This window comes from Mustelus asterias, chromosome 5 (genome assembly GCF_964213995.1).
Source record: "Mustelus asterias chromosome 5, sMusAst1.hap1.1, whole genome shotgun sequence".
In the NCBI taxonomy this organism is placed as follows: domain Eukaryota; kingdom Metazoa; phylum Chordata; class Chondrichthyes; order Carcharhiniformes; family Triakidae; genus Mustelus; species Mustelus asterias.
Window position 1 is genome coordinate 41,996,095 of NC_135805.1, and position 23,244 is coordinate 42,019,338.

At 46.0% G+C, this 23,244-nt stretch overlaps 1 long non-coding RNA gene across 1 annotated transcript in view; it reads right to left on the reverse strand.

Moving 5' to 3' along the window:
* The window catches only part of LOC144493486 (uncharacterized), a 154,872-nt gene that overhangs the window by 98,221 nt on the left and 33,407 nt on the right, over window positions 1–23,244 (reverse strand). The window contains exon 3 of the long non-coding RNA XR_013497754.1: window positions 23,090–23,194. This is a non-coding gene — a long non-coding RNA (uncharacterized LOC144493486). The remainder of the gene's footprint in view (window positions 1–23,089; window positions 23,195–23,244) is intronic.

Below are 23,244 nucleotides of genomic sequence, written 5' to 3' on the forward strand. Positions count from 1 at the left end.
AAGCAACAAGTGCAGCCTGTCTCACTGAGTAGTCACTTCATGGACTGAACCAGGTTTGATTTGTTGAAACTAACTGGTTATTTGATTGCCCATTAAATCGGCACGGTGGCACAGTGGCTAGCACTGCTACCTCGCAGCACCAGGGACCTTGGTTTGATTCCTGACTTGAGTCACTTTCTGTGTGGAATTTGCACGTTCTCCCCGTGTCTGCGTGGGTTTACTCCGGGTGCTCCGGTTTCTTCCCACAATCTGAAAGGCGTGCTGGTTAGGCGTATTGGCCATGCTAAATTCTCCCTCAGTGTAACCCGAACAGGCGTTGGAGTGTGGCGACTCGGGGATTTTCACAGTAACTTTATTGCAGTGTTAATGTAAAACTACTTGTGACAAGAATAAATAAATAAGTCTTTGCTTTACATTTATTTATGGGGCTGTCTACCCTTTTTGACAATTAAATGGAAACTCAAAATCCCATTACATTTCAAAAAGAGCATGGTATTTCCTCACATCCTGGATGGCATTCATGTGATTTGATTTGATTTGATTTATTATTGTCACACATATTAACATACAGTGAAAAGTATTGTTTCTTGCGCGCTATACAGACAAAACATACCATTCATAGAGAAGGAAACGAGAGAGTGCAGAATGCAGTGTTACAGTCATAGCTAGGGTGTAGAGAAAGAGCAACTTAATGCAAGGTAGGTCCATTCAAAAGTCTGACAGCAGCAGGGAAGAAGCTGTTCTTGAATCGGTTGGTACATGACCTCAGACTTTTGTATCTTTTTCCCGATTTCTCATCCAATGTCAGCAAAAACAGTTTTATTGGGAATTCAGCTCAGTGTTGAATGTGGTATCATGATGAGTATGAAGTGGATGTTAAATTCACCTGCAAAATAACTCATTATCATAGAATCCCTACAGTACAGAAGGAGGCCATTCAGCCCATCGAGTCTGTACCTATCACTATCAAACCCAGGCCCTATTCCTGTAATTCCACATATTTACCCTGCTGGTCCCCTGAAGCTAGGGTCAATTTAGCATGGCCAATCAACCTAACCTGCATATTGTTGGACTGTGGGAGGAAACCGGAGCACCCGAAGGAAACCCACACAGACATGGGGAGAATGTGCAAACTCCACACAGACAGTAACCCGTGGCCAGAATTGAACCCAGATCCCTGGCACTGGGAGGCAGCAGTGCTAACCACTGTGCCACCCTATGCCACCCTATGCGTGACGTGCTTTAAGATGTTTTCAAAAATCAATCCACAAATCTCTCAAGTGCTAAGTGTAATATTTAGTTTTGTAATTGTGCAAGAAGTGCTAAAACTGACAGATACTTTCACTTAGCCACAAAGTACAACACAGACTTGGAAAATAGAATTTGAAACTGCAACCTTTCACCCTTTATCATTACGGATTATAGAATTTAGGATCTAGTTTCTTTAGATTTCAAATGAAATCCCTCAATGTCATGCGCTAACAGACAAGGATCACATAGAATGCCAGTTCCAGTGCTCACATAGCAGCTTATTGTCATGCTATGTCTCTGATGATGTGCGGCAAATGCCTGATCTCTGCTTGTCTCTGGAGAGAAGAGCTCAGGCCGCTGAAGAAATAAAGTAGACTTTTCAAAGAGGTGCCCACAAAACAAAATACTGACCTGTTAAAATCTATGGATACCCCTTCTTCCAATGGTGTTTAGATAACAGAATTAAGCCACTTGCAACAATCCTTAAAGAATAAATATCCACATTTAATGATTAGGTTTATCCCTGACCACCTCGGATTCTGCGTCACCTCCCTCTAAAAGTACAAGTTAAATGTCTGAGAAATTGTACAGAGGTTATTAATGCAGTTGAACATGTTTCAGAAAACTTTTAATAACTTTTCCATACAGATGGATTATTTTCGAGGCTGCTGAAAGAGGTCAGAGAGGAGATAGCAGATGACCGGAGGATGATTTTACAATAGATACAGAGGAGGTACCAGAGGACTGGAGAAATGCAAACATAGTTCCATTGTTTAAAAAAGGATTGAAGGAAATGTCAAACAATTATAGGCCAGTTAGTCTTACATCAGTGGTGGGCAAATTAAAGTTTAAAGCTTACTTATTAGTGTCACAGATAGGCTTATATTAACACTGCAGTGAAGTTACTGTGAAAATCCCTGAGTCACCATACTCTGGCGCCTGTTCGGGTACACTGAGGGAGAATTTAGCACGGCCAATGAATGTAACCCGCACATCTTTCAGACTGAGAGAAAACCGGAGCACCCGGGGGAAACCCATGTAGACATGGGGAGAACGCACAAACTCCATACAGACAGTGACCCAAGCCGGGAATCAAACTCAGGTCCCTGGCGCTGTGAGGTAGCAATGCTAACCACTGTGCCACCTTGCCGCCCCATTAGTAGAATCAATCCTGAAAGATAGGATTAACTATCACGTAGAAGGGCATGGACTAGTCAGGGATGGTCAGTATGGATTTGTGAAAGGAAGGTCTTGCCTCACAAATTTGATTGAATTCTTTGAGGAAGTGACAAGAAGGGTTAATGAAGATAATGCAGCGGATGTTGTGGACATGGATTTTAGCAAGGCATTTGACAAGCTCCCACATGGCAGATTGTCAAAAACGTAAAAGCGCTAGGGATACAGGGTAATGTGGAAACTACAATAAAAAGTTGACTTAGTAACAGGAAACAAAGGGGCAATGGGTGCCGGTGCAAATGGAAAGTTGTTTTAAGTGGTGTTACACAGGCCTTGGTGTTGGGACCCTTACCGTTTGTTTTATATATTAATGATCTGGACATGAATGTGGGGGACACAATTGGGAAATTTGCAGGTGACACGAGATTGGCTGAGTAGTCAATAGTGTCGAGGATAGCTGTAATCTCCAAAACGATATAGATGGGTTGCTGGAGTGGGCAGTAAAGTAGCAGATGGATTTTAACACAGACAAGTGTGAGGTCATACATTTAGGAAGGTCAAGCAGTTATAGGGAGTACACAATAAATGGGAATATACTAAGAGGGGCAAATGAAGTGGGAGATCTTGGCGTACAAGTACACAGTAGCTAAGGTTGTGAAGAAGGCATATGGAATGCTCTCCTTCATTGGCAGAGGTACAGAAAATAAAAGTAAGACTATAATGTTGGAATTGTATATAACAATGGTGAGACCACAACTGGAGTACTGTGTAGAGTTCTGGTCACCATATTACAGGAAGGACATAATTGCTCGGCAGAGACTGCAGAGGAGGTTTACAAGAATGTTCCCAGCACTAGAAAAGTGTAGCTATGGTGACAGGTTGGATAGATTGGGGTTATTTTCCTTGGAACAAAGAGGACTGAGGGGTGACTTGATTGAGGTGTACAAAATTAGGAGGGGAAGAGATAGTTTGAGCAGGATAAAATTGTTTCCCTTGGTAGAGAATTCTAGAACCAGAGGACATAGATTCAAGGTAAGTGGCAGAAGATGTAGAGGGGACATGAGGAAAAACTTTTTCCATGGGGGTAGTGAGTGTCAGGAATTTGCTGTCCGAGTTGGTGGTGGAGGCAGAGACATGAAACTCTTTAAAAAAAAGTATCTGGATCTGCACCTTAAGTACTATAACCTACAGGGCTATGGGCCAGCTGCAGGAAAGTGGGGTTCGAAAGGGCACTGAGTGCCCTCGGGTAGGGCAAGGTGGGCCGAATGGCCTCCTTCTGTGCTGCAACTTTTCTATGGTCCTGTGGTACATATAGTAATTTTATAGCAATTGTATATTCACTTTCTATTTTAAATAGCAGAGATGGATTTTAAACCGTCGACCTCAGGTGGGGTTTTCCAGTCTTGGGATGAGTGCAGCCGGAAGATCCCAGCCTGAGACACAGCTCAGACCTGAATACTATCTATCCAATCGATAATTATATATAAGTTAACTTAAGAACTATTTCATTGAAGGATTTCATTTTGGGGTCTCATTCTCAAAACTTTCAAGAATCTACAGTTTGGTTTATTTGTTTCTACAGATCGCCATTTGCTGACATTATTTTTGTGAACTGTATGCAAAAACCTTTCCGTTACGGGATCTAGTTTAGCATCATGTTTAGCATGTTATCATAAAGCATTCGTTCTAAAATCTGCAGTCACACAAAGTGACACTCACATTTCACTGTGTCACAGGACTGTAGGATCAGAAGAAGTTATTCAATCCTTCAAATCTGTTCCGTTATTTCATTAGATCATGGATGATCCATTCTGAATTTTCTGGCCTCCCAATGGTTTGTTTCTCACAGCGGGAGGTGGCGCGCCGATGGGGTCTTCTGTACTGGGACCTCTGCTATTTGTGATATATATAAATGATTTGGAAGAAGGTGTAACTGGTGTTATCAGCAAGTTTGCGGATGACACGAAGATGGCTGGAATTGCGGATAGCGATGAGCATTGTCGGGCAATACAGCAGGATATAGATAGGCTGGAAAATTGGGCAGAGAGGTGGCAGATGGAATTTAATCTAGATAAATGCGAAGTGATGCATTTTGGAAGAAATAACGTAGGGAGGAGTTATACAATAAATGGCAGAGTCATCAGGAGTATAGAAACACAGAGGGACCTAGGTGTGCAAGTCCACAAATCCTTGAAGGTGGTAACACAGGTGGAGAAGGTGGTGAAGAAGGCATATGGTATGCTTGCCTTTATAGGACAGGGTATAGAGTATAAAAGCTGGAGTTTGATGGTGCAGCTGTATAGAACGCTGGTTAAGCCACATTTGGAGTACTGCGTCCAGTTCTGGTCGCCGCACTACCAGAAGGACGTGGAGGCGTTAAAGAGAGTGCAGAGAAGGTTTACCAGGATGTTGCCTGGTATGGAGGGTCTTAGCTATGAGGAGAGATTGGGTAAACTGGGGTTGTTCTCCCTAGAAAGATGGAGAATGAAGGGAGATCTAATAGAGGCATACAAGATTATGAAGGGTATAGATAGGGTGAACGGTGGGTTGCTTTTTCCCAGATCAGAGGAGACGATCACGAGGGGTCACGGGCTCAAGGTGAGAGGGGCGAAGTATAACTCAGATATTAGAGGGATGTTTTTTACACAGAGGGTGGTGGGGGCCTGGAATGCGCTGCCAAGTAGGGTGGTGGCGGCAGACACGCTGATATCGCTTAAGACTTACCTGGATAGTCACATGAGCAGTCTGGGAATGGAGGGATACAAACGATTGGTCTAGTTGGACCAAGGAGCGGCACAGGCTTGGAGGGCCAAAGGGCCTGTTTCCTGTGCTGTACTGCTCTTTGTTCTTTGTTCTGGTCCCACCGTTGTCAATGGAATTTGTCATTCCTCTCAATATTTCTCTTTCTGGCTTCACATCTGTCATCCTTATGACTAATTTTTGATTTGATTTGTTTTGATTTGATTTATTACTGTCAAATATATTGGGATACAGTGAAAAGTATTGTTTCTTGCACGCTACACAGACAAAACATACCATTCATAGAGTACATATGGGAGAAAGAAAGTGGAGGGTGCAGAATGTAGTGTTACAGTCATAGCTAGAGTGTATAGAAAGATCAGCTTAGTATAAGTTAGGTCCATTCAAAAGGCAGCAGGGAAGAAGCTGTTCTTGAGTCGGTTGGTACGTGATCTCAGACTTTTGTATCTTTTTCCTGATGGAAGAAGGTGGAAAAGAGTATGTCCGGGGTCCTCGGGATCCTTGATTATGCTGGCTGCTTTTCTGAGGCAGCGGGAAGTGTAGACAAAGTCAATGAATGGGAGGCTGGTTTGCGTCATGGACTGGGCTTCATTCACAACCCTTTGTAGTTTCTTACGGTCTTGGTCAGGGCAAGAGCCATACCAAGCTGTGATACAACCAGAAAGAATGCTTTCTATAGTGCATCTGTAAAAGTTGGTGAGAGTTGTAGCGGACATGCCAAATTTCCTTAGCCTCCAGAGAAAGTGAGGCATCGATGGACTTTCTTAATTACAGTGTCAGCGTGGAAGGACAAGGACAGGTTGTTGGTGATCTGGGCAGCTAGAAACTTGAAGCTCTCGACCATTTCCACTTCATCCCCATTGATGTAGACAGGAGTATGTGCTCCACTACGCTTCCTGAAGTTGATGACTATCTCCTTCAGTTTGCTGGCATTGAGGGGGGATTATTTATGAAGTAGCTTGGGATGCTTCTTAGAGGCACTGCAGAAATACAAGTTGTTTTTAACGGTGATGGTGGAACATTGATAGGTCCATCCTTTCTGCTGAAGCAGACATTCTGTTGTCTGAACACTGAATGGCTCCGAGGTTATAGACATGGAAATTGGATTTCCTCAACGTCACTCAAAAAATGAAAGTCATTGATTGGTCAGAAACTGATCATTTCACAAGAGGAAAAAGAAAGAGGAAATTAGTTCAAAAATATTTTTCGACTGAAGTGATAAAATTCCAGTCTGATGAATTATATCGACTTGCTTCTTGGCATTGCAAGTGTTATCTCACAGTTGCTTTGAAAGAAATGTGGACCAGCATTGCATTACTCAACAATACCTTACAAAGCCAGAATTTATAGCTGATGTAATGATAAATAGATATGTTATTATTACCTCTGGGCATATTACAGACTCATTGCAGTTCAAAGTGAATACACTCATCGTCAACAATCACCATGGCCTCTCAGCATTTTTCTTCACATTACTGTTTACCCCTTAACGGCTATAAAATCCTTTCCTTTAAATGCTCTATCCATCTCATCTGTCTCCAAATCCTTTCACTAAATCCCAGCTATCCAGGGAACAGGAGCCAGACAGCACCGGCCAAACCATCTGGATGATTAAATAACCCAAGGTATTAGGAAAGTACAACTGCTCTGGTTTGCAGCCTTTTGAAGGCAGATCAGATTGAGGGTGTCACTAAAGAGGGAGATCACAAGTAGCCCATAATGTAAATACTAGCCACTGTGGCCTTTGTTGCCACTTTGCTCGTGGCACATCCGGTATTAAAGCTTCATCTCGTGTCTCGTCTAAAATGAAAACAACGGAACTGCAATTTAAAACAAGGGGTTTGCTGACTGGAATTATATTTGTGGAAACATGATAATGATAATTTGCCTAATTTGCCTTGCAACTAAACATACAATGTACGTGTGCTATTGAAGTTGCCGAATGTTTGGACCACCCCCTCACAGGAAGTCAGTGAGCTGCTCTGTTTACCAGACATGAATGCAGGGAATCAGTTTTGACATTTTATAATCCAGAACTTATGACAGCAGTGATTCTGTGCCCATCCTCCCCACTGTGTGGCCAAATTCCCCTCCAACTCGATTTTCAGGTTTGCTGATGACACCACCGTAGTGGATCAGATCTCAAACAATGACGAGACAGAGTACAGGAATGAGATAGAGAATCTGGTGAATTGGTGCGGCAATAATAATCTCTCACTCAATGTCAACAAAATGAAGGAGATTGTCATCGACTTCAGGAAGCATGAAAGAGAAAATGCCCCTGTCTACATCAACGGGAACGAAGTAGAAAGGGTCGAGACCTTCAAGTTTTTAGATGTCCAGATCACCAACAACCTGTCCTGGTCCACCCATACCGACACTATAGTTAAGAAAGCCCACCAACGCCTCTACTTTCTCAGAAGACTAAGGAGATTTGGCATGTCAGCTATGTCTCTCATCAACTTTTACAGATGCACCATAGAAAGCATTCTTTCTGGTTGTATCATAGCTTGGTATGGCTCCTACTCTGCTCAAGACCACAAGGAACTACAAAAGGTTGTGAATATAGCCCAATCCATCACGCAAACCAGCCTCCCATCCATTGACTCTGTCTACACTTCCCATTGCCTTGGCAAAGCAGCCAGCATAATTAAGGGCCCCATGCACCCCGGACATTCTCTCTTCCACCTTCTTCCTTCGGATAAAAGATACAAAAGTCTGAGATCACGTACCAACCGACTCAAGAACAGCTTCTACCCTGCTGCTGTCAGACTTTTGAATGGACCTACTGTGGTGAACCATCGTTGGTTCCCACTAGATAGTACTGAGCCAGGGTCTGGCCAGTACTACAAGTATGTATATATGTTGCTGTTGGGGTTAGGGATGGGTTGTTCTACTTGTTGCTGTTGGGGTTAGGGTTGGGCTGTTACACCTTGTATTATAGTTATTATGGTACATCCCAGTCGGGCTCCGCCTCCTGGGAGAGGTATAAAGGTCACTGCTCTGTCTGGGACCCCTCAGTCTGGGATCGTGTACTATACTTAGTAGCTTCGTTGTAACAGTAAATAAAAGCCTTTATTTCCTGAGCATCTCAAGCCTCGTGTGTGATAACGCGCATCAATTTTATTTACTGTTAAGTAAACTCTCGTCGAAAAAAAAACGATACAGAGAGTATGGAGCAGATGTTAAAACCTGAACGTCTTACACTGGATCCACGTGCGGCGGGCGCCTCTAACACCTTCGACCACTGATTGAAATGTTTTGAGGACTACCTGGCAGCCTCCGCAGCGGTCACCACCGACGATGACAGACTCCGGGTCCTCCATGCGAGGGTAAGCGACACCGTATACCTCGCGATCCGTGCGGCCACCGACTACACAAGGGCCCTTGAGCTTCGTAAGAAGCGTTACATTAAACCGCCAAACGAAATGCATGCTCGATACCTCTTAGCCACTCGATGACGGCAGCCCGGCGAAACGACGGAAGAATACGTGAACGAGCTCCTACAGCTAGCCAGGGGCTGTAACTGCAAAGCAGTGTCGGCAGACCAAAATATGAACGACCTCGCTCGAGATGCGTTTGTGGCGGGAATCGGATCATCTTATATCCGAGTCAGACTGCTGGAGCAAGGTAATCTTGACCTCACTAAGTCGATAGAACTAGCGGATACGTTGGAGACGGCCTCCAGAAGCCTAGTATTGTATCCTGAAGATCACGTGGAGACAACGTGGCAGGTGCAGTCGCCAATCCCTCCTCGTCCCTCGGGTTCGAAAAGCTGCGTGATGGCGTGCCCACACTCGGGCCTGACGACGGCAGCAGCTTCGGACGGCCCGCAGTGTTACTTCTGTGGGGGAGCGAAGCATACTCGGCAACGGTGTCCCGCTAAAGCTGTGTTGTGCTCCGCCTGCGATAAGAAGGGGCACTATTCGAAAGTATGCCAATCTAAACTTACTTCTAGGAACAGCAGTGTGGCCTGCGACTCCCCGGAGCCCGGTTCTTCGTCGTCGGCATCGTCGAGGGTTTCGTCCACGTGCGAGGCCAGGACGGCGCCATTACAGTCGACGGAGTCGGAGATGCGTGACCACCAGGGGTCGCTGATTTTGGCGCCATCACCCATGTGCGACCTATGGGATCGGCCATGTTGGTCGGCACCGACCGCGAACGACCAGCAGGGGTCATCTTCGTCTATCTCAGCTGCCTGCAGTGGCGCTCACGAACCAACGGTGGCGTCGATCATCCTGGACCAGGCCAAGCCTCATAGACTCGACAAGTCTATGATGGACATTCAGGTAAACAACCACTTGATTTATTGTCTGTTTGACAGCGGGAGCACTGAGAGTTTTATTCACCCAGACGGTGTGAAGCGGTGTGGCCTCCAGATCCAACCTGTCAAACAGACAATTTCTATGGCATCAAGGTCCCGGTCTGTCACCGTGCTAGGGAGTTGCATGGTAAATTTAACGGTGCAAGGCACGGTTTACGAGCGCTTCAAGCTCCTGGTGTTGCCGCACCTTTGCGCGCCAATACTCCTCGGACTAAATTTCATGGTCCACTTGAAGAGTGTAACCCTACATTACGGTGGGCCACTCCCTCCGCTTTCAGTGGGAGAACAGCAGCTTCCAAATTGCCCAACGCGCCCCGCCTGTAGCCTCTCGACGCTGAAGATTACCACACCCTCCCTGTTCCAGAATCTTGTGCCAGGCTGCAAGCCCATTGCGACTAAGAGTAGGCATTACAGCGCTGAGGATCGGATCTTCATTCGATCTGAAGTTCAGCGGCTCCTCAAGGAAAGGATCATACAATCTAGCGCTAGTCCATGGAGAGCGCAGGTCATGGTGGTCAAGAGTGGGAACAAACCCCGGATGGTCATTGACTATAGTCAGACCATTAATAGATACACGCAGCTGGATGCGTATCCCCTCCCGCGCATATCTGACATGGTCAATCAGATTGCGCAGTACCGGGTGTTCTCCACCATAGACCTCAAGTCTGCCTACCACCAACTCCCCATTCGCCCAGAGGACCGACAATACATGGCTTTTGAGGCGGATGGTCACTTGTATCACTTTCTCAGGGTTCCCTTTGGTGTCACCAATGGGGTCTCGGTCTTCCAGCGTGCTATGGACCGAATGGTGGACCAGAACGGGCTGCGGGCTACCTTCCCGTACCTGGATAATGTCACCATCTGCGGCCATGACCAGCAGGACCACGACACAAATCTCCTGAAGTTCCTATGCACTGCATCTCACCTGAACTTGACCTACAACAGGGAGAAGTGTGTATTTCGTACGCGCCGTTTAGCCATCCTCGGATACGTGGTGGAAAACGGGGTCATTGGCCCTGATCCAGACTGTATGCGTCCCCTCTTTGAACTTCCCCTGCCCACTAGTGCAAAAGCACTGAGAAGATGCTTAGGCTTCTTCTCTTATTATGCACAGTGGGTTCCCAATTACGCGGACAAAGCCCGTCCGCTCATCAAGTCCACCTCTTTTCCCCTAACACCAGAGGCTCAATTGGCCTTTGATAAACTAAAAGCCGACATCGCGAAAGCCACAATGCACGCTGTTGATGAGTCCATCCCCTTTCAGGTGGAGAGCGATGCATCTGATTTCGCCCTGGCCACCACACTTAACCAGGCGGGCAGGCCCGTCGCCTTTTTTTCCCGCACCCTCCAAGGCCCCGAAATTCGACATTCAGCGGTGGAAAAGGAGGCCCAGGCCATTGTGGAGGCCGTCAGGCATTGGCGCCATTACTTGGTGGGAAAACGGTTCACCCTGATCACGGACCAGCGGTCCGTGGCGTTCATGTTCAATAACAAGCTGAGGGGCAAGATCAAGAACGACAAGATCTTGCGGTGGAGAATTGAACTCTCCACCTATAATTACGACATCATGTATCGTCCAGGGAAACTCAATGAGCCCTCGGATGCCCTGTCGCGTGGAACATGCGCCAGTATACAGGAGGACCGTTTGCAGGCTCTCCATAATGACCTATGCCATCCTGGGGTCACTCGGCTCTACCACTTTGTAAAAGCTCGCAATCTGCCCTACTCGGTGGAGGATGTCAGGTCCATAACGAGAAGCTGTCGGGTATGCGCGGAATGCAAACCGCACTTTTACCGACCTGACCGGGCACAATTAGTCAAGGCCACTCGTCCCTTCGAAAGACTGAGTGTCGACTTTAAGGGCCCCCTTCCCTCAACAGATCGGAATGTGTACTTCCTCAACATCATTGATGAGTACTCGAGATTCCCTTTTGTTATTCCCTGCTCTGATACATCCGCTGCCACGGTTATCAAGGCATTCCGTGATCTTTTCACCCTGTTCGGGTACCCCTGCTACATTCACAGCGATAGGGGCTCGTCGTTCATGAGCGATGACTTGAGGCAATACCTGCTCTCATATGGGATTGCCTCTAGTAGGACCACGAGCTACAACCCTAGGGGTAACGGATAGGTGGAACGTGAGAATGCTACAGTCTGGAAGGCTGTCTTACTGGCGTTGAAGTCAAAAAGCCTTCCAGTCTCCCGTTGGCAAGAGGTGCTCCCTGATGCGCTCCATTCCATACGCTCACTCCTGTGTACGGCAACCAACGCTACTCCCCATGAGAGGCTGTTTTCATTCCCTCGGAAGTCTTCCTCTGGGACCTCATTACCGTCTTGGTTGACGTACTCAGGACCTGTCCTCCTGCGGCGACATGTAAGGGCCCGCAAGTCCGACCCGTTGGTCGAACAGGTCCATCTCCTCCACGCCAACCCTCAGTATGCCTATGTGGCATACCCTGACGGGCAAGAGGACACGATCTCGATCCGAGACCTGGCGCCAGCAGGGGACGTAGAAACCCTTGTCGCTCCCATACCTCCTGTTAGAAACCCCCCAACTATTGTTTCCCCTCCGGACACGGCGCGGGCAGCATCGGGACCATTACTTAACCCTTTTACTCCCGTGTACAGCTTGCCTGAGTCCAGAGGATGGTCACCACTTCAGGGCGTGTCGGAACTCAACGGATTATCATCACCTCGGGGTCAACCGGCCCGTGAGACTGTGGAGAAACCATTGGACATCGCCTAGGGGAGAACGCCACCGCGAGTGCCTACTCCGGTGTCATCACCAGTGTTGAGAAGGTCACAACGACGGTGCGGTCCCCCTGACCGTCTGAACTTATAGACTGATGACAAATTATTCTGTTTTTTTGTACCCTGCCGGCCTTTGTCTTCAAAGGAGGGGTGAATGTGGTGAACCATCGTTGGTTCCCACTAGATAGTACTGAGCCAGGGTCTGGCCAGTACTACAAGTATGTATATATGTTGCTGTTGGGGTTAGGGATAGGTTGTTCTACTTGTTGCTGTTGGGGTTAGGGTTGGGCTGTTACACCTTGTATTATAGTTATTATGGTACATCCCAGTCGGGCTCCGCCTCCTGGGAGAGGTATAAAGGTCACTGCTCTGTCTGGGACCCCTCAGTCTGGGATCGTGTACTATACTTAGTAGCTTCGTTGTAACAGTAAATAAAAGCCTTTATTTCCTGAGCATCTCAAGCCTCGTGTGTGATAACGCGCATCACCTACCTTAGATTAAGCTGATAATTCTCTACACCCGAGCTATGACTGTAACACTACATTCTGCACTCTCTCGTTTCCTTCTCTATGAATGGTATGTTTTGTCTGTATAGTGCACAAGAAACAATACTTTTTACTATATGTTAATAAATGTGACAACAATAAATCAAATCAAATGAAATCAAGAAGCTACATGGTGTCTGTTGGTTTTAGTGCCCCATAAGACGATGAGATGCTTTTCCTCCAGCTGGTGTTGAATTTAACTGGACCACTAAAGAAGACAGGCAGTGTAGAAGTAGGGCAGAGAATTAATATCTCGGGTGACAAGGAAATTTGGGATCATATTTGTAGACAGAAGGAAGATGTTGGGCAAAGCAATGATCTGATTCATAGAAATCATAGAAACCCTACAGTGCAGAAAGAGGCCATTTGGCCCATCGAGTCTGCACCGACCACAATCCCACCCAGGCCCTAACCCCATATCCCTACATATTTTACTCACTAATCCCTCTAATCTACGCATCTCAGGACACTAAGGGGCAATTTTTTTAGCATGGCCAATCAACCTAACCCGCACATCTTTGGACTGTGGGAGGAAACCGGAGCACCCGGAGGAAACCCACGCAGACACGAGGAGAATGTGCAAACTCCGCACAGACAGTGACCCAAACCGGGAATCGAACCCAGGTCCCTGGAGGTGTGAAGCAGCAGTGCTAACCACTGTGCTACCATGCCGCCTTAATTTGGGCTTCCCTCAGTGTACAGGAGACTCCATTGTGAGAAGGAAATTTAGTATACTAAGCTGGAGGAAGTATGTATATTTCCCCAAGAGGAGTGCTTGTGGCTACTGGCAATGTTGTGTGAGGTGGTGAATGGACTGGTGTTCACCTTCTGCATTTGTGTGAGAAAGTGCCGGGGGAATGAAGGCAATTGGCGAGTGTGATGGAAGATTGAACAAGGGTGTGACCAAACTGCTTTATGGGCGCGATGAGGGAGGGAAGGGAACTCTGCAAAGGGGGCAATCAGGATGTGAGGGATGGGGGGGAGGGTACCAAAGTCCGTGGGGGGGGGGGGGGGGAGGAGAACGGCACAGGGAGCAATCTTCGGTGGGGAGGAGGGAGACTCACGCAGAGGCCATGTAGCGGGCTTTCAGCTGGGCGCCAAGGCCTCCACACGTCTCCAGCCACCGGACTTCCGGCATTGTCAACTCCGCACCAGAGATCGGCGCAGAGCTGAATAAATTATGTTAATGGGGATTTCTATTTGATTAGCGGGCCCAGGGCTGAAGTCTCTGGGCCCACTAGTATCTACCCCCTGTCCCCACCAAGCGTGTTTCACTCCAGCAGGGTTTATAAAGCTCCCACTAGCGGGGAGTTGGCGGCCCGGCCCTGCTGGAGTGAAGGGGGCCGTGGCAATCACTAGTTTGCAGGGGTAAGCAGGGTGCCCCCTGGGCATTGTCAGCTTGGCCCCCTGGGTCTGCCCATGGGGCAGTGCTAATGCCCAGGGGTACCTTGTCACTGCCCACTGGGCATCGAGCAGTGCCAAGGGGGTGGGACCAGAGGGGGCAGGGCCTAATGGAGGCCTCTGATGGGGAGATCAGTGGGGGTCTCGCTGCCACTCTGTACTCAGGCTTGGTGACAGAAGGAGGGAGGCCAGCGATCGGGGCTGGACATCGGCGCGGGGGATGAGTTGTTGACCTGCCGGGGGTGGGGTGGGGAGAAGATTGAGGCGGGCCAGTGATCGGGTGGTGGGGGTGTCACATGGCCAGCAATGCGGGGTCGGGGGGCTGGCCAGCAACAGGGCTGGCCAGCAATCGGTAGGCTGGCAGTGTGGGCTACTGCGCATGTGCCAATCTCCGCTATGACAGATTGGCGCATCTACAGTGGCCCACTCAGCACTATGTTGCCGACCTCTCCAGTGGGAATAGGCCCCGCCCACAGCATTTTAATGAGATTCACGCTAGTGCACTCTGCAGTGCACGGCGTGTGGGAGATTCATTTTGAAAATCCCGCTGAAAACATCAGCGGGATTTACTCCAGTTTTTACGCAAATTTGACACTTAGAATTTTTTTGGGAGAATCCCAGCTCTGTCTATTGAGGGAAAGAATATCCAGTGGACTGTAACGTGTTCCCTCTTTCCTAATTCACATTGCCATCCAAAATTAATTTCATCCCTAATATTCAAAAAATGGCCTCCTCACTTTTTATATAACAATTGGTTCGGATCTGGAATGCGCTGCCTGGTCAAGGCAGGTTCAACTGCGACTTTCATAAAAGAATTGGAAAACCATCCAAAGTTGAAAAATGTGCAAGGTCACGGGTAAAGGGCAGGGAGTGGAACTAGCTGAATTATCGTTGTACAGAGCTGGTATGGAGACGGAATGACTTCCTTCTGTGCTACAGCCATTTTATGGTCCAATGATGAGAGAGGAATATAAAAATTCCAGTCTCCTAGCGATCCTTTTGGATCAGCTTTTCTGTGAAGAACTTCATTTAAACTGCAAATGTTTAAGTAACAACTTCCCAAATCTCTTCACTTCTTCACCTCCTTCTCAGCCTTTAAGACTCAGCTTAAAACCTCCTTCTCCTCTCAAATAACTACCTGTCTTCTAACTACTCCAGTTGCTGTGTCTGGGCCCCTCTATGACATCTAACACTATGCAATATCAAACATCAAAGTTCAGCACAAATTCAAAACCCCCATACAGGTGGAGAACACAAAAACAAATGTAAAGTTAAAAGTTTATTTATTAGTCACAAGTGAGGCTTACATTAACACTGCAATGAAGTTACTGTGAAATTCCCCTAATCGCCACATTCCAGCAACTGTTCGGGTCAATGCACCTAACCAGCACACGTCCCAAACTGTGGGAGGAAACTGGAGCACCTGGACGAAACCCACGCAGACACGGGGAGAACGTGCAAACTCCACACAGACAGCGACCCAAGCCGGGAACCGAACCCGGCTCCCTGGAGCTGTAAGACAGCAGTGCTGACCACTGTGCCACCGTGCCACCCGTAAGTGTAAGGTTCATTGTCAGCTACACCGGATAATGACTGTCCATAACTGGGCCTGGAACTTAACTATCTGAGTGTAAAATTACAGTTGTCGCTGTACGCCTACATCCATCATAAAAAAAAGAGACCAGTTGCCTCCTTTTGTTCAGTTAAAGTTTGCTCATGTGAAACGCTTTGGGACATTTTATTGAATTAAAGGTGGGATATAAATGTAACAATCAATAATTACACCCACATTCTGTTCCCTTTGAGTGCTATTAATGTTTCTGTACTTGGGTGTCATCTGAGCACCAGCAGGCAGTTTTTACCAGTTGACTGAATGCCTTTCATTTCCAGTGAGCACAACCTAACATATTTCAAATTATTTGTTCTGCAATCACCTGCCCTCCATGGGCAACTAGGGATGGGCAATAAATGCTGGCCAGCCAGCAACACCCATGTCCCACAAATAATTTTTTAAAATCTGGCTACAATACAGTCAGTCCCTGCATCCAAACCATTTATATAGATCGTAATTAGTGAGGCTCCAGCACTGATTCCTGCGGCACTCCACTAGTTAGCTGTTTGCCAACCAGAAAATGATCCTGATTCTGTCTCCTGTTAATTAACCACTCCTCCAACCCCAACACCACGAGCTCTGCATCTTGTGTTTCTAGAATAGAAGTGCTATATTTGCCGTTTTCCAATCTGCTGGTACCATTCCGGAATCTAGGGAATTTTCAAAGATTGCAACCAATATATCCACTATGTCTGCAACCAATTCCTTTAAGACCCTACAATGCAGGTTTTCAGTTCCGGGGGAATTGTTAAGCTCCAGTCCCATTAGTTTTCCTAGTACTTTTCCTCCAGTGATTGTGATTGACTTAAGTTCTTTCCTCCCTTTACACCAGTTTTTTAAAATTATACTTAGACTGCTCTTTGTGTCTCTTCCTGTGATGTCAGATCCAAAATACTTGTTCGAAGTTTCTGCCATTTCCTTGTTCCTTATTATTAATTCCACAGTCTCACCCTCTAAGGGGCCAAAACACACTTTTGCCAATCTTTTCATTTCTCTATACTTGTGGAAGTTTTTACTGTATACTTTTATATTTATGTCACCTCGCTGTTTCCTGTTAGTTATCCATACTAATATGTTGCCCTCTACATGATGAGCTCTTCATAGAATAGAATCATAGAATCGCTACAGTGCAGAAGGAGGCCATTCGGCTCATCGAGTCTGCACCGACCACAAATCTCCATAACCCTACCTACTTACCCTACTAACCACCTGACACTAGGGTCAATTTAGCATGGCCAATCAACCTGACCCACACATCTTTGGACAGAGGGAGGAAACCGGAGCACCCGGAGGAAACCCATGCAGACACGGAGAATGTGCAAACTCCACACAGACAGTGACCCAAGCCGCGAATCGAACCCGGATCCCTGGCGCTGTGAGGCAGCAGTGCTAACCACTGTGCCACCGTGCCACCTCTGTGCCACCGTGCCGCCTCTTATAGTAGTGCATTCTGATCACTCTCTTGTTAAAGGGGTTTCTCCTGAATTTCTTTTTTGGATTTATTGATTATTGATTTAGTGACAATGTTAATACTTATAATCAAACTGGACTTTTCTTGTCTGTTGTTTTTTCCTATATTTTGGGCAGGGTTTTCCATGCAACCCACTGCGTGTTTCATGGTGGCGGAGGCAGCCAGCGGTGACATCTTCTGGTCCCGCCGTTATCAACAGGGCTTCCCATGCATGCACCCCTTGCCATTGTGAAACCCACCGCGGGGTGCGGGGGGTGTGGAGGGGGGGGGGTGGGGGGGTGGGAAGGGGGGGGGCAGGGGGGTGGGGTCCTCACAGGACTGCAAGATTCTGCCAGCATGAATGGCCAGAAAGTTCCAGTCTTTGTATGTTTCATCCTGTTGCCCCATTGACTCAACCTACCTAACACTCCCTAGTAGATTTCTCTGCGTTAATGTTTGTGCGCTATTACATGCTTTACAGGTATTCATTTGATAAAGCTATTTTGTGTCCTTACTGGTGCCAGCTTCATGATCCTGAGCACCCACTGGGGTTCCCCACCTTCACTCCCCTTGTCAGTCTGTGAAACTATTTTGATTTTCTATCATGAACCGTGCAGAAGGAGACATTATTAACATGATAGGCAAACTCCTGGAATCCATGAACTCTATTTAAAGGACTGCCCTCTTCTTTAAAAATTTCCATGTTCCTCAGGTTAACCCTGCCAATAAAAACTGCAGGCTTTTCTTCACCAAAGGGGGCGATTCTAGACGTCTGTCCAGACTTCCTTTTACATTATCTCTACCTCTAACAAAAAATTCTGTCTCCTTTTTAATATTCAGATCCCGTTACAATCTGCTGCACCCGCCATACACAGCCCCAGCTGCACGAGAGCATGTTGAAATTATTTCGATGAGCTGTCCATCAATCAAAGCAATGTGGGGGTACCTGGGAGTCCAGGATTCCCGGGAACACAGACCCTATTTTAACCCAGACTCTTTAATTATTTTCTGTTTCATTTCTCAACATATCAGCAGAAATGAATTAAAACGCAAACAATCCAGTCAGAATCCACTGTTATACTTGGGGTTAGTTCTAAATACAAAATCACTAAGTCTGCTAACAACATATTACACTTTACCAAAGGGATGTTGACTATTAAGAATGAAATGAAAGAACATCTGTCTCATATTCGCCAAATGTTCACCTAAGCTTTAGCTGTGCTCAACGTTGAACTCCACCATTATTTAAATTTCACATTTATGTCCATCCACAAGTCTGAATAAGATGGAACAAGTTCCATTTCCTTGGTAATTCCATCCTGTCCTCTTAATGAACAGATGGTTTGATTTTGATTTGATTTATTATTGTCACATGTATTAGTATACAGTGAAAAGTATTGTTTTTTGCATGCTATACAGACAAAGCATACCGTTCATAGAGAAGGAAAGGAGAGAGTGCAGAATGTAGTGTTACAGCCATACTGAGGGTGTAGAGAAAGATTGACTTAGTGCGATGGAGTGAAACAGCAAGCGTTTTGTTTTAACCCTCCAGATATTCTTTTCCAAGATGTAAAGGGCAGGAATTTAAAATGCCTTGACAGCTTGGAGCTCGCTTTTTCAGGTGTTTTTGACAGTTTGTCTTGACACTTTAGACAGATCGTCTTAACAGGTGCTCTTGGTACTTTTGACAGTTGATTTTGACAGGTGCTTTTGACAGTTGCAATGAGCTCAACAGTTAATGGGTTATGCAGTCTTTGCATACATTTATGCCCAGTTTTAACAATTCCAAAGGGCACCTTTCCTCCCCTAAAGGGCAACTAACTGCATCCACTAGTGTCCCCAGACCAGATCAATATGAGTCCCTTATCCACTGTCCAAACGAATCTGTGAAGTTCAGACCTCTTCCCACTAGGTCTATTCTGCATGCTTTGGCATTCATGTTCCTGGGCTACCAGCATCTGACTTGAATGGAGGCAGCTGTCCCCAGCTGTCTCTACAAATTGTGGCCATTGCTGCCCCTGTGAAAATAGGAAATGCCATATTTGGGGGAAGGACTCACGATTGTGAAGAATTCCTGCCATTTTTGCCACATTGCTGAGGCTCTCCACCATAGCAAAAATCCAGGCCTAGGTTTCTACTTCTGCTCATTATCCCGTGATTCCTGCTGTAAAACAAATGTGCGTGGGCAGCAGTAAAGGCAGGAGAGCATCGGCTATTCAACTGTGATAGCCCATGGAGCTGAAATACCATGCTCTTACTCACTGTGTAACCAGGATTCAGTGTGGAGAATGGGTGAAGTACTTGTTGGCAATGGTGTTCATGAAGCTGTATCTAATTGAGTGTTTGCATTTCCCTGGAGCAGTCGAAAACCATTAGGGAAAAATGAACAGCTTGTGATTAAAATAGAAGCAACAGATATCTGTTCAGTGACTCCATAATTGTGTCCAATGAGTAGTTAAAGTTAATGTAAGCTGGGAAGATCCAAAATTAAATCTCCTTCACTGCCCTTCTCCCCCATCACTGTGCACCCTCAACCTGGCCAATACTAAGTTCCGTTAATTGACTTCAGATCGGGCAGTGGTGTGAACTTTACAACTGACCTGACAATACAATGGCACAGAAGGGGAAACGGCAAGATTCCCACACTTGATTGCTGGCCAGCAACGTTTGCTGGAATGTGTGTTGGCCGGACTAGACTCTGCTGTGATATCCTTCACAATGAACCAGTCTGCCAACTTCCCGTTCAAGGTTCCCATTCAAAGCCTGGTCACTGGGGAGAGGCTCTGAAGCACAATCAGCATCACGGATTCACACCACACCTAGGGGCCTTCAAGATAAGGGGATCTGCAGAGAAAATTGTCCGGGGACGATAGATTCGAAATCATCATTTGGCTTTTCTTCTCCATCTAATTGCTTCAAGGTGATGGAGCTGTTGAAATAAGCATTTATGTACAACATGCAGCTATTAACAATGAAATGGCCTAAAGTGCTACAGCTGAGCCTTTTAGAAAATCCTACATAATTCAAACATTGCCTTTGTAAAACCCTGGAAGGATTAGAGTGCTATTTTCAAATTATTTCTTCTGCAAAAACCTCTGCTAATAATTTACCTTTTCATTTGTTCCATATGTGAGATTTGGAGTTCCTTAAAATTTGTATTTAGTGGACATTTATTTTTACATATATTACTTTTACAGTAACCATTTCTGTCACAATGGATTGTATTTATATAGCTAGGAGCTAAATGTGGTATTACAAAGGGATTTATGCCGTAATTCTCAAGCCATCCAAGGCTTGCAATTAGGAATAGCTTTCTGATTCCTTGTTGAGACTTTGCGCTGAATTGTCCCCCCATCACTTAACACTGGGCAAATTCTGAATTAAAATTAACGTTCTCATCGTTGTTAAAATAATCAATTTTATTCTAGTTTTTACATTGAAATTGAATCGTAATAGAAAGTTTGGAGTTAAGCTTGTGTAGCAACTATTTAGGATGGAACTCAAAATGCACTTTGTGTAATATGCACGGAATCCACAGGACAATGTGGAGTACAAACCAAAACAAGATTAAATTCATCAGAATCTACCACTAAAAGTATTAATGCAGCAATCTTGCAGTGCCATTCCTATCCTAAGCCCTGCAGCTGGTCCCATCTCACATCCTGGCAATAGGACCATTTGGATAATAGTACCAGTTGCACACGGTTGTAGTAGGCAGCAGGGATGATCAGTTTACATTGACAGCAAAATACAGAGCAACACCCTGCTATTCTGAGGGGACAGGTCCAAAGTCCAGATCAGGCCCAAAAGAAGAGGTAAGAATGTTTCTCTCCCCACAGATGCTGCCAGACCTGCTGAGTTTATGCAGCATTTTCTGGTTTTTATGTCAGCTATCCATTGTGGTTCTCCTTCAGAGTGAGCATTAACTTGTGCACCATCAGCATACTGTTATTCTGTTATAGAAGTGGTCGTTGTTTTGTTTGTGGCCTTCATCAAGTTGATGACTGCAAAAGCTCTGACCGCACTCGGGGTGGGTGGGTGAGGAGGGGGGGGAGCAGTGGCAGGAGTAAGTTGCAGCGCTGCTGCAAGGAAGTTTGGGAATAATGTTGCTGCAATGACACAGTGTTGTTTTGATGCCTGTTTTCACAGGGTAGGAGCCTGTGATGGAGCCAAAACTTAGTACTGTAATTTCTATTTTGCTATGTAAGAAACCTAGCTAGGCATCCACATCACAGTAGTACCTTCCAAAAGGCAGTTCAGTTCAACAAGTCAAAGGTCTTTTGTGAAATCAAAGAAAGCCATGTCCAGATATGGGTGTTTAAGTAATGACAACAATTCATACCACCAATTGAAGGGTTAAATAAATAGCCTTTTTTCCTTTATTGCTGTAGTATCCTGTATTCCATCAATACAAAAGCCGAATAGGAGAAGGAAACAAAGGATTATAATAGGCATTAGATACATACAGGGCATCTGCCTTTGGACAACAGAAAAACAGTTTTACAATTTCCTCCTAAAAATTTTATATTAAAAGTTTCAGGGGGGCCCCTTCACTAACTGTCCTCTCGTTAGTAGATAGATTTTCTTTTGCTTTGAAATTTGCTTCCTACAATTCATTAAAACATTTCACATATCTTTCGACTGACTCCCTTGGGGTATAATTAATAACTGCTCTGTATCCCTTTCTATCTGCTGGAGCTGAGGCAGATCATGTACTAATGTAATAATGTTTTGCTTTTCAGTGCCTCAGGGACAGTTTTATCTCTGTTACCTCGTTGAGCCTCTGTTTTTATAGCTTGTGGGGTTGAGCTGGTTATACAGAAGCTGGGAGGTAGCCTGTGCTGCCCATTAAGCTAGGAGCATGTCATCAAGCACAATGACAAATAAGGCAAGATCACAATACTGCAGTCGGGTGGGTAAAACTCAATCAGATAGGAATGCCACCAAAGTCACATTTTTAAAAATCATGCGGATAAAAGGATTGCACAGTGGTTAGCACTGCTGCCTCACAGCGCCAGGGACCCGGGTTCTGTTCCCAGCTTAACGTTTGCACATTCTCCCCATGTCTGCGTGGGTTTCCTCCGGGTGCTTCAGTTTCCTCTCACAGCCCAAAGATGTGCAGGTTAGGTTGATTGGCCATGCTAAATTGCACCTTAGTATCCCGGGGAAGTGTATGTTAGAGGGACTAGCAGGCTAAATGTGTGGCGTTTCGGGAATAGGGCCTGGGTGGGGTTGTTGTCGGTGCAAACTCGATGGGCCAAATGACCTCCTTCTACACTGCAGTGATTCTATGATTCTTTAAGTGTTTTTTAAAGTTTCTTTCCGTGGCCACCCTGCACACACAACGGGCGAGGTTTTCCAGCCACACTCACCCGAAACCAGAAAATCCCACTCAAGGTCAACGAATCTTTCCGTGGCCTCCCCCTCATACGCTATGATTCCAGTGGCGGGTGGAATAGGAAAATTTGCCCCAATAATTTAAAGGGGAAGGCGGCTGCATAGGGACTTTTGGGTTGCTGAGCAGCTTTGAGGAAATATTGCTCTTCAGTCCCACAGCGACAATGTTACATTTAAATCTGAAGGCACACTTAGGTGAAGCGTTGGTGGCGTAGTGATATTGTCGCTGAACTACTAATCCAGAGACTCAGGGTAGTGCTCTGGGAACCCGGATTCAAATTCCACCTTGGCAGATGGTGGAAGTTGAATTCAATAAAAAGAAATCTGGAATTAAAAATCTACTGATGACCATAAAACGATTGTCGTAAAAAACCCATCTGGTTCACTAATGTCCTTTAGGGAAGTCAATCTGCCGTCCTTACCTGATGTTGCCTACATGTGACTCCAGACCCACAGCAATGTGGTTGACTCTTAATTGCCCTCAGGAATGGAGAATATATGCTGTCCTAGCCATCGATGCCCACATCCTGTGAACAAAAATATTAGCCAACAGAATTTTGCGTTTTGGAAACAGGAG